Here is a 12,329-nt window from a genome sequence, read left to right as displayed (position 1 = left end):
CATCCCAGGCCAGGGACTGAACCCGTGTCCCCTGCATTGGCAGACAGATTCTTAACCACTGGACCACCAGGGAAGCCCGGTGTTGCTTTTTAAATTAACTTATTCTGTTCCTTTTTGGCTGTGCTGGGTGTTCATTGCTGTGTGCAGGCTTCTCATTGCAGCAGCTTCTCTCGTTGCAGAGAATGGGCTCTGGCGTGTGTGGGCTCAGTAGTTGGGGCGCATGGGCTTAGTTGCTCCCAGGCATTTGGAATCTTCCAGAACCAGGGATGGAACCTGCGTCCTCTGTGTTGGCAGGCAGATTCTTAACCACTGGACCACCAGGGAAGTCCATTTTTGTTGTCTTCATTCTCCCCTAACAAGCAGTTTCAGGTGAGAAGAGGGATGTCTTGTGCACCAAAGGCGCTGTTTGAGGACCAACTGTATGTCAGGTCATGAGGCAGACTTTCTTGTGTGTGTGTGTGAAGCAGAGGCTTAGGTTCATCCAACAGGCAACTCCTGAAAGTCTGCAATACATTCATCCATTCACTCACTCATTCATTTATTCATCCATCAGCATCTGTGGTTATTGACCCCCTAGACAAAAGGCCAGGCCCTGGGCTAAAGCTGTGGGGATTCAGAGAAATATAAGACCTGAGCTCCTATCTGCAACATTCATTGTAAGGGGGACAGATGTCTCACTACGGGCCAGTTAGTTCTGGGCTGGTTCTTACCAGATACATGTACAAAGAACTGTATATGAAGGGATGAAGCAAAAGTTTCCTTGCTGATGGGGCATTTGACTTGGGCTCTGAGGGATGCATAGGAGTTCACTAGGCAGAGAAAGGCATTGCAAGAAGTGGGAATCCCACGAGCAATATAGAGGAGGAAGTCTGTATCCTCCTGTTTGAGGATAAAGTGTTATTTGACTAGCATGTGTATCTTTAAGGGCATATCTGTGTGTGTGTGTGTGTGTGTGTATGTGTGTGATGGTAATGAGGCAGAAAGCTAAACAGGTAGGTTAGGACAAATTATTAAGAACCTTGAATGTCATGATCAGGATGTTAAATTTTGCTCAGCTGTCACAGGGGTAGGAGAAGCAGAGGTTTTCGTATGAGGGAGAAAATATCAAATCCATGTATTTTCAAAAATGATGCTGAATAAATTACAGATCCTGCCTCCTTCAGGGTGCTATAGAGACTGAATGACTGAGGACAGCTGCATCTCTGCCACCAGAAAACACAGCAAGCTGGGACACCAGCAGCTCTGAGACTCAGTTTAAATCCTGCCTCTTCCAGGCAGCCTGCCTTGATTACTCCTCCTCCAGAAGGAGTCGTCAACTGGTAGGAGCACTGGGACGTCAGCTGCATCTGGATTTAAATCCAAGGCCCATGTTTTGCCGGCTCCGGCTCTTGAGAGGACACTTTAGCCCTTAGAGTCTCACTGTTTGCTTTGAGAGAGTGGTGTCATAATAATTATAATAGTAACATGGTAGGACTGTTGGGAAAATCAAATGAGATCACGGACAGGGAAGTGCCTACTGCTGAGTCTCCTCCCTGATAAAAGGGGTCAGGAAATGAGTCTGCCTTTCCCCGACCACTCAAATCAGATGCTCTGGAAGTGTCTGGCCAGTCGCCCCCTCCCTCCGGGAGATGTCCGCACTGACATTCTTCGTTTTATTTCTAGAACGGAGGATCAGGGACAAAGCGAAGCCTCTTAGTGCCAGGAGTGTTCATAAATTATGGGGAGATGAGAATATTTTAATACAAACCAAAGAATCTCAAGTACAAAGAACTGTTCTGAGAATGTGTTTTCCCCCCCCTTTCCTCCCCCCTTTCCGTTCCCCTGATATTTGGAGCTGAGAAGACTCCTCGGGGAATTTATAACAAGTGGAATATTTAAGGGTAGGGAGACAGAGGTCTCTCTGGCGTTCTCCTTTCAAGGGAAGTCACCTCGGAGTGTCTGGTACGTGCATGAGTGACATGAAAAGAAGGCTGTGAGCAGAGAAGGGGAGAATATGCCAAGAATTGTCAATTATGCAAAAAAAAAAAAAAATTGCTTGTCCAAAAGAGTGATGTGTCTGGCTTTATTCCCCAGATGGAGTTCAGCACTCTGGACGAGGCCCTTGCCAGACTGTCAGATTTTCTGAAAGTGCCTCGGAGCTCGGCTTCTCCGACCCACCCGTGACGAGAGGTCCCTTGGTTAGCTGGGGGTCACTCTCCACCTGCTCCGCCAGTGACAGCCATGGGATGTGTGCTTTGATGAATCTTGAAGAGACCAGGATATCCTGAGTCCTGTAGTTGGGACCCAGTTTCCAGAAACGAACCTGGGACTGTCCTGTAAGATTAAAAATGTTTTCTTTTTGTGTTTGTTCTGATAGCTCAGTTGGTAAAGAATCCGCCTGCAGTGCAGGAGACCCGGGTTCGATTCCTGGGTCGGGAAGATCCGCTGGAGAAGGGATAGGCTACCCACTCCAGTATTCTTAGGCTTCCCCTGTGGCTCAGCTGGTAAGGAATCCACCTGAAATGCAGGAGACCCTGGTTCGATTCCTGGGTTGGGAAGATCCGCTGGAGAAAGGATAGGCTACCCACTCCAGTATTCTTAGGCTTCCATTGAGGCTCAGCTGGTAAAGAATCCACCTGCAATGTGGGAGACCTGGGTTCGATCCCTGGGTTGGGAAGATCCTGTGGAGAAGAGAAAGGCTACCCACTCCCGTAGTCTGGCCTGGAGAATTCCATGGACTGTATATCTATGGGGTTGCAAAGAGTTGGACACGACTGAGCGACTTTCACTTTCACTGATGTATTGATTGTGTGAAAAGTAGTAGAAACCTATTACAGTACATTACTAATAGCCAATTGTGTTAGTTGGGTATCTAGGCTAACTTTGCTGGATGTATGAACCAATTGGACTTACTAACTCACTCGGAATGGAACTTGCCGTACGTAGTGGATTTACTGTACACCTGAAGTTGTCCCGGTTCTCTCTTTAGTCACTCAAGTGCTCTCTGCCCTGCTGCCCCCCCGCCCCCCACCTCACTCCGAGATGACGAGCCCCATCAAGCGCCTTTTTTTGTTCACACCTGTATCTGTAGTACCCAGCTCAGGGCCTGGACATAGTGGGTGCACAGACTGTCTTAGCTGAGTCATTGATGAGTTGCTGAGCAAGCCTTTGCCTGCCCCAAGGCTCACTTGGCACATCTGTAAATTGGGGATGTTGTACAATAGCCCATTTCCCCACTATTTTTGAAGCTGATACACTGGGGCTGGGGGCTCAGGGGTTAAGAACCTGGCTGCCAATGAAGAAGACACGGGTTCGATCCCTGGGTTGGAAACATCCCCTGGAGAAGGAAATGACAATCCACTCCAGTATTCCTGCCTGGAAAATTCCACAGATGGAGGATCCTGGTGGGCTACAAGCCATGGGGTCACAAAGAATTGGACATGACTGAGCTAGTACCCAACAGCAACAACTCTGGGGCCAGGCCGTGTGTTGGGTGCTGAGTACATAGAGATGATTCTGACCTGTGGGTTTTCTGGCCCGTTGACAACGTCTGGACTTTGCATTTCCTAGGGTGGCTGCGAGGATGGGTTGGGAAAACGTGTGAAGCAGATGGCAAGACACTGAAAAAACAGGAGACATTTTAGTCCTACTTCTCATTCTCCCGCATCTGGGCTTTTCAAAGCTTTCTCCACCCCAACAAGGATGTTCAAGGTCACCTGTGCCCATGAGGAAGGTGATAAAAGAATCAACACCTGGAATGGTGTTCCAGACAGTATTATTTATGCTTTCCTCCCCCACCTTCCTTATCTGCATACAGGTGGTTTTTATTTTTAATTATTTTTTTAAATTTGGCTACACCGTGCAGCATGTTAGATCTTAGTTCCCTGACCAGGGATTGAACCCACAGCCCCTGTATTGGAAACTCAGAGTCTTAACCACTGGACAGCCAGGGAAGTCCCCATCCTTTTTAAGGATGTCAGATACCCATCTTCTCCCTGGAGCTCTGCTTCCAAGTCTCTTTTATTTGAATCCAGGGGAACTGGCCGAACACAAAGCCATCAAAACCAAAGTGGTCCAAGATGTCCCGCTGGCCTGAATCGACCAGAAAAATGAGAATTTCCTGGCTGTCCAAAGGGTTCCGTCGGACCCAGGGTCCTGAAGCCTCCGACCCTCCCCTCCCCAGCACGAAGGACAGGCTGGTTCAGGTCCCTCTCCTGAGTTCCTAGCCCAGCAGTGGTTAAAATGTGATCCCTTTTATTCAAGTAATAGAGACGAAGTTCCCGGGCCTTCGAGGAGCATCAATTCCGAGATTTATTAACCAATTTAAAATACTATTGTCTTTCACTTCAGAGCAAGATTGAGGGGTGTTGTTGGAGGAATGTAAAGGCAGAGTGACGGAGCCACAGAGCCAGGAGGTGTCTGTACCTGGGACTCAATAGATATTCATGAACATTCCCGTATTTAGTGAAGGAAATAACTTAATACCGACAGTGCGATGGAATAATAGCTATTTCCTGGCTGACTTGCAGGCCTCAGAAAATGAGATTGTGGCGGCTTCATTTTTCTTGTCTTTTCCCGCGCGCTCCCTGCCAGAGAAGGCGGCTGCGCTGGGATTCTCTCTGCATTTCCAATGAGCTGGGGCCTGCCACCTCCTCCCAGCCCCGGTACTGCCCTTAGTACCCCTCCCCCCGCCATGACCTTGGGCCTGGGCTTCCTCAAGACGTCACCCCGTGCCCTGTTTAGTAGTCCAGGCGGGGACTGAAGTAGTTCAAGCTTTATTCAGGTGGAGGGGCAGGCAGACTGGTCCACTGGTTTGAACACTTGTTCATTCATTCATTCATTCATTCCGTATTCACCGAGTGCTGCCGTGCGCTGGATGCTGAGGACACAGATAGACCCTCTTGGAGCTCACAGGGCATGGATGGAGATGCAGAGGAAAGCATTCTAGGGGCCCCAAGAGCTGTCCAGGAAAGGTGCACTGATGCTCACAGAACAGTGGGGCCCTGATGCTCGAGGGACAGATGGTCAGCAACAGCTTCATAAACGATGTACTTCTTAAAAATTGCCTCTGGGGACTTCCCTGGTGGTCCAGTGGCTACGACTCTGTGCTACCAATGCAGGGGGCCTGGGTTCGATTCCTAGCCAGGGAACTAGATCCCACATGCCTCAACTAAGAGCTCACATGCCTCAACTAAAAGGGTCCCATGTGCCACAATTAGAACAGACACAGCCAAACAAAGAAATTTTTAAAAATTGCCTCTGACTCACTGGGTGACCTCTTGCCCAGCCCTTTGTAAGCATGATTTCATTTGGTTCTCATAGTAACTTCACAGTGTGGAGTGAACTCGCATCCTTTGCATGTTACAGATGAGACACGGAGGTTCCACTGGATGAACTGGCTTCCCCCAGGTCATGCAGCTAAGAAGTGGCAGAAACGGAGCTGGAAGCCAGGTTTCCAGGCTCTGCCCTGTCCCACTGTCCTGTTGGGGTTTGCCCAGATGTGGGTGTGGGGAGGGCATTCTAGGGGGTGGCAACAGCTGGGGTAAAGCTCTAAAGATGTAAAATGGCCTTATGCTTTGGGGGAACCATGAGAAGTTCCCCAAACTTGAGGGTGAGATGGGAGTGGGAGCAGGTGTAGGGACCGAGGGGCTGTGGGGGCATCCTTGGGAACCTGTGGGCAAAGAGGAGCTAATGAATGATTTCAGCCTTGCAGAGAGGCGGGGCTGTATGTGGGAGGTATCCTGCTTGACCCTCCAGACTGCGCTCCATCCTTCACCATCCTGCCCTGAGCCCGGGAAGCTGACCTGATTGGACACGTCCACAGATTCCCATGCCTGGCCCTGGGTGGGTTCAGCCAATGAGGAGCCCAGCAGGAGATCAGGGGGTGGGAGGAGAGGAGGGTTGGGTGTTTGTCCATCTGGCCTCCCTGGGCTGGATGTGGCCTTTGACCGAAGGCCGTCAAGGGGGAGTTACTCTAACACCGCTCTCCTATTTCCTTCATAGCACTGAGAACCACCAAGGCCAAACCCTTCATTAACATGCTTGTTCATGGCCTGTGTTTTGCAGGCTCCCTTGGGGCGGGGACCATGTCTGTGATGGTTACCCTGGGCTAACATTTTGGAGTGATTATTATACACTGGGCTATCTTCTAAAAGTTTTCACTGGATTGTCTGAATTCTGACACCCATCACTCCCATTTTATCAGTGGCACACGGACATAAAGTCACTTTCCCAAGTTCACACAGCCAGACAGTACTCACACCAATACTTGAACCCAGACCGAGCCTAGCTTGGAGTACGTGTGTGCTAAGTCGTTCAGTCGTGTCCAACTCTTTTTGACCCCATGGACTGCAGCCCAGAGGACTCCTCTGTCCATGGGATTCTCCAGGCAAGAATACTGGAGTGGGTTGCCATGCCCCATCTTCCCAACCCAGGGATCGAACCCGAGTCTCCTGCATTGGCGGGTGGATTCTTTACTACTAGGGCTACCTGGGAAGCCCTTAGAATATATTTGTGGCAAGAATAAGGAATGGGTTTTGTTAGACTGTGAGCTAGACTGAAAGCCGATTGCTTGTCAAGCCTTGTGGCTCATCAAGTTACCAAAGTTCAAGTCATGCTGGTCAAGCACAGGTCAAACTAATCCAGTACCTTCTCTGGGTCCCGGTCTGTGCCTCCAACTCCCCGAACAAACATGGCTGCAGAGCTGCACTGTGACTTTCCTGGACTGTATCACAGAGTTCCTGGGCTCTACGCATTTCTGCCTTTATGGGCCTCTTCCTCCATTAAAAAAAAAAAAAACAATTAAAATTGTATTTTATGACTGCTTTGGTACAAGAAGGAATATTATCTTCCACTGGATTATGTTACAACTTGGCTTTTGGTTTTAAAAGAAATTAAAACCTTTTCATGGGCCCCTAAAATGTCGTGATCCCTAAACACTCAGCTGACTGTGCATGGCGGAGAAGTCAGGACTGAACGATTGAGGTTTTGACTCTAAGCATTTGTTATTACATGTAAATTGCACACAAGCATTCACAGGGGGCGTGATTACGTCCATTACAGAGATGGGAAAGCTGAGGCTCGCAGAGATTAGCCATCTGGCCCAGGAGCACAGAGTGAATCCACGGCAAAGCTCACACCTGCCTGAGGTTCACCACGTCGTCACGGGAAGTTCCAACGACAGCTCTCTTGGGCCGTGCTGAGGATGACAGCCACATGGCAGTGAGCTTGTCACAGTGTCAAGATGAATGTGTGTCTGGCGCAGGGATGGCAGACGGGACAGAGAGAGTGGGAGACTCAGATGGATTCCTGCTTGACTCCCGGTCCTGGAGTGGTGGTGAGGGCTGGGGACAGAGGAGGGGCCAGCTCTTTGCCCTCGGACTTGAACTTCCGAGTGAAGCTGGTGGCCCCTGATTCTATGACTACCCTTGGGGTGGAGACTGGGGCTGTTTATAAACTGAGTGTGATCCTGCCCAGCTCCGAATGCAGGTGGTCGGTGATAAGGTGGCTGTTCCGTAATGAGCTCAGTGGGAAGTTAATAAACACCATTGTACTCAGAGAGCAATGGCAGACTTGAGTACGAAATAAGAGAAATAGCCAGGGGGCGGCAGGACCCCTGAGCTGAGGAGCAGCTGCGCCCAGAACACCCCACCCTCCGCCCCCACCACCCACACAATGTCAGACAGTCCTCGCTTCCTGCAATGGCTCAGCTGTCCCCTGGTCTGTGACCTGGGGCATGTGGCTTCTGGCTCATGGCTGCCTCCTCTGTACAGTGGGGCAAAGGGGAATTAAACAGTTATGGCACCCACATCCTGGGTGCGCTATGATGCTGAAGCCTGGTGTCCTGTGGAGGGCCAGTACAGGCGGTCTCCTCTAAACAGTTCAAAGCCAGGATCTCTTCTGCTGCAGGTGAAGGACTGGAGGCTTGTTGATTCAACCCCAGGTATTTACTGAGTTCCTGTGACGCACTGAGTTCTCAGTTTGGCGCTGCTTGTGTGCACTGCACCAGACAAGTCCCCTGGGCCTCGGTTTGAGAGGAAGGAGACGGACAATAACAAATAAATGAGGCTTATCCAGGTGGCTCAGTGGGAAAGAATCCACCTGCCAAGCATGAGGCTCAGGACACAAGGGTTCGATCCCTGGGTCAGGAAGATCTCCTGGAGATGGGCATGTCAACCCACTCCAGTCTTCTTGCCTAGGAAATCCCATGGCCAGAGGAGCCTGGAGGGCGACAATCCATGGGGCCCACAAAGAGTTGGATAAGACTTAGTACATAAAAACAATGCAGTGAGTCAGAGAGCGGCAGGGAAGAAGGGCAGGGCAAAGTGGGGAGCTGCTCTTTTATTGAGGCGGGGCTCAAGGAAGGATGCTCTAATAAGGTGACCTTTACAGAGACTGAGGGGACAAGGCATGGATGTGACTGGAGGAAAAGCACTCCAAGCGGACAGGTCAGCAAGAGCAGAGGCCCTGAGGTGGGAAGACGAGGAAGGTTTAAGGAAGGAGGGGGTTAGGGTGGCCAGAGGCAGTGGGGGAGAGGTGAGGTCAGAGAGGTGACAGGGGCCAGGGTGGGTGGGCTTTGTTAGGACTCTCCTTGGGGGGAGGCCTTGCGGCGTCACTGGCCTCTGGCCTTCAGCTGTCAACCCCAGGGACGGGCCAGCCCCAGAGGGCCACCTTGCCCTTCCTTGCTGTCCACATCCAGTAACTGACAACGGCGGGTGTAGGAGCTTAGTCATTTCCCCCCCCAGTGTGGGCTAACTCCGATAGGCCATTCTGGCTACGGGGCTCTCCTGGACCCGCCTTTTGGCCTGGGTCCTCCCCCTGCCCATCCCTCCCCACCTCCCTTCTGACTGCACTGATCCAAGGGTGCATGATGTCTAACCCCATCTCAGTTTTTCCTTTTAGAAAATGGCATTGATGGCCCCAAAGATCCTTCCATCTCAGCGTTCTGGACTGTGTGATAAAAGGCCGTTCTGGCTGGGGTCCGAGGTCACCTTTTGTGCCTTTTCCTGAAATCCAGCCCGCTACAGCCTTTCAGGGAATTCTAAGGATTTGGGCTTTTAGTGAAACGGGAAAGGCTCAGAAGTTTGTGCTCCCAGAACAGCTGTGATCTGATCTGCCTTTTGGAAGGATGCTCCCTGGCTGCTGTGCGAAGAATATAGTGAACTCCTGGCCTCCAGGTATTGGGAGGCTTGCAGTGCGGTTCAGGAGCAAGGTGACAAGTCCCCCTCTCAGGTCTCACAGTCAGAAATATGATCACTGCCAACGGGCACTACTGCTGTTACTGCCGATAAACCATGCAGGCGGGGACAGAAGTCCTCCTGGTAAATAGGAGAAAAAAAATCTCTTCTGTTTGATGCTCAGAGGGGTCTTCTGGGGCACAGTCTTCCCAGGACCCTTGGGATGCTCATGACCACTCGAATTTAGTTAGGGTTCCCCCTTTACTGCTTGTTGGGCCAGTTCCATCCTGGATGTCGGGGATACGGCTGTGACCAGAGTCGGTCCTGTCCTTGATTTTATGATCCAGGAGGGGAGACAGACAAGTGGCAGATTGCAACCTAATAAAAAGCACTCTGATGGGGAGCAGAGGGGCCTGAGAAACGTTGGGGAGTCTCCTAAATTAATCTCGGGGTTGAGTTTCCTGTTCTAGTAGGAACAGAAGCGTGAGTGGGAGTTAGCCAGGGAGGGGACAGCATGGCAGAGTCCTGGAGGGGAGGGACAGCAGGGTGGCTCCTGGAAGTTCACGTGTTTCAGAGCGTCGAGTGCTGGAGTGTGACAGGCAAGGCTGGAGGTTGGAGGGAGGAGGGGCTGCCGGGGATTGGATCAGGAAGGGCGTGGTCTATGACTTAGGACTTCATCCTCTTAGTCTAGGGGGGCCTGCTTCAAGGTCACAGTTGCTCACAGAAGAGTCTGTGGCCTCTCCCTCTCGTGGCTAAAACGTTGCCCAGAGGGCCCCCCTTCCCCCAGGATGGCCTTTACCACACAATCTGGAATGTTGAGGTGGAATCACCCTTGAGGCCGTCAATCCTGTTTTCTAAATGGAGAAACCAAATCCCAGACAAGATTGGACCATGGATGCCCCGCACAGCAGGACCTTGCTGTGGAATTCAGGCTTCCCTGCCGTACACACTGAGGGTTCATCCCTAAAGTTTGGCCCCGTGGTTTGAACAAGCAGCTACAACTTGGCTGAAGCCCCCAGTGTGAGCTCGGCACACAGTAGGTGCGCAGTTAGTCTGAGTTTTCTTTCATGTGTCCTAGCTCTGCCTCCACTCCCCAGCTATGCAGCCTCTGGATAAGTTCTCAGCCTCTCTGAACCTCCTCTGCTTGACGGGAAGGTGGGATAGGGAACCACGTGGGGTATCTTCCAGGGCTGATGTTCTGACAGCACAAAGGAACAATTATTTGGCTGCTAGGATGGTCACATGCTTCCATTTCTGATAAGATTTTCCTGCCTCAGAGCAGCCTGGGATGTAAACTGGAAACAGAGGCAGGGGGCCCAAAGAGGGCGAATCCACAAAAAGCTGAGGTGGCCCCTCGGTGCTGTGATCGCATTTGGGTTTCGTCCCTACAGAAGAGTCATTGCAAAGCCAGCAGCTGCCTGTCCCCTTTGAAGAGCCTCCTGGGCAGCTGCCATCCATCACCTGCTTGGCATGACCGTTAAGTACCAGCGCTCAGCGCCGAGGGCTGAAGGAGGGGACTCGCGAGGGGTCAGCCCAGGGCCAGGGAATTAGAAAGAGGCAATCAAAACAGAGGGGATGGCGCATACTGGTTAACATGCAGGCTGTGAGCGAGGCGGCTCTGGGTCAGATCCCTGCGTGGCGGTCACTGCCGCTCAGCTGCCTTGTTCTGCTCTGTGGGTTTTAATAACAGATTCTTGGTCTTCCTTTGTGAGAAGGCTCCTCTCCTACACCTTACGCCCCTCCCGGGCTCAAGAGTGGGCAGGCAACCCTGGCCTGGACAATAGTAGCTTTCAACCCTTTTGACCACAGAGAGCAGGTTAGATGGTCATTGGCCCCAGGTTTGGTCCAGTGAGACTTGCATTTTGATGGTGGTCGCTGAGTTGCTTTGGGGTACACCTAGAGCTGCTTTTGGTCATCTTACCTCAATGAAGGAGAACTTTCCTGGGAGTAAAACAATCATAAAACAAAGTATACCAAGAGATGGAGACAGATACCTAAGTGCCTAGATCCAGCCATACCTGATGCTGTTCCTTTACATTTTTCTGCTACATGAGCCTGTAAGTTCCTTTTCTTAGATTAAGGGCTTTTTGTTTTTAATTGGATTTATGTCCAAGAGTAGTCACCGGTCCCCACTGTTACCCTCAGTTGGCATATGGTTCACCTCTTTGGACCTCAATTTTCCTACATGTAAAGTAGGGATGACAACAATGCCTTGTAGGGTTAATATTTAGGTTAAAAGAAATAGTGTACGTACAGTGCTCATGACAATGTCTGACAATAATTAATGCTCAGTTCAGCTATAATTAAACAGTTCTCATCCTGTTAAGTCTGCAGAGCCCTTTCTTGGCCCCTTATTCTCACGTGAAGGGTTCCTGTGAGGCTTAAACAAGGTGTCATGAATGCAAAATGACTACCGTGTAGTCTGGCACATTCAGCAATGACTGTTCAGGGGTTTTCTGGTGAGCAGGTTATCGAAGCCAGGGTGACTGAGAAACAGGTGAATTTCAAGGACTGAGGGGCCAAGAACAGAAGGAGGGAGAGGTGGTCTGAGTAGGACAAATGTTCACTATGGGGACGTCCTGTGGGTCCCAGCACACATTCCCCTCTCGTTACCCCCGAGCATTAGGGGCTTCCCTATGAGGGCTGCTTGGGTCCTTCTGGGGTGGTGAGCTGGCTATATGGGAAGTCTGGTAGGTTGACAGGCCCCCGATCCAGCTGGTTGCCAGGCTTTTCCTGTGTGGAGGCTGCCAGCAACTGGTTGGCAAACCGGAGTCACGAGGTGCCTGACGACAGAAACGGAGGGGACCCTGGTGCTAGTGCTGGCTCACTGCTGGGCTGAGTCAGGGTCCAGAGGACTCTGAGGCTATTGCCCGCCCAGTGGTGGGTGAAGTCGGGTCCTGGGGTTGCTGCCACACTACTGGCATGCAGAGCTGGTCTTGGGAGTCTGGCTGCAGAGACCAGGGGTCCCAGACTTGGTGTCACATTGTTCGCTGGGTGTGTGGGGCTGAGGTCCCGGACACATTTGGGTATAGGGTCTGTGGTGTTCTGAAGGTTGTGTTGGCCTATGGCTCAGAAATCCAAGTCTATGCCCCAACCAGTAATGCTGAAGAAGCTGAAGTTGAACGGTTCTATGGAGACCTACAAGACCTTTTAGAACTAACACCCAAAAAAGAT

At 51.2% G+C, this 12,329-nt stretch overlaps 1 non-coding gene across 1 annotated transcript; it reads left to right on the top strand.

Annotated features, from left to right (window-relative positions):
* The first annotated feature begins 5,056 nt into the window (after positions 1–5,056).
* Positions 5,057–5,129, top strand: TRNAG-ACC. Its single transcript has one exon. It is a non-coding gene; the product is annotated as a tRNA-Gly (tRNA).
* The last annotated feature ends 7,200 nt before the right edge of the window (positions 5,130–12,329 follow it).

This window comes from Bos indicus x Bos taurus, chromosome 17 (assembly GCF_003369695.1).
Source record: "Bos indicus x Bos taurus breed Angus x Brahman F1 hybrid chromosome 17, Bos_hybrid_MaternalHap_v2.0, whole genome shotgun sequence".
NCBI classification, from domain to species: Eukaryota; Metazoa; Chordata; class Mammalia; order Artiodactyla; family Bovidae; genus Bos; species Bos indicus x Bos taurus.
Note: the sequence above shows the minus strand (reverse complement) of the source record. Positions and strands in the feature narration are given on the sequence as shown.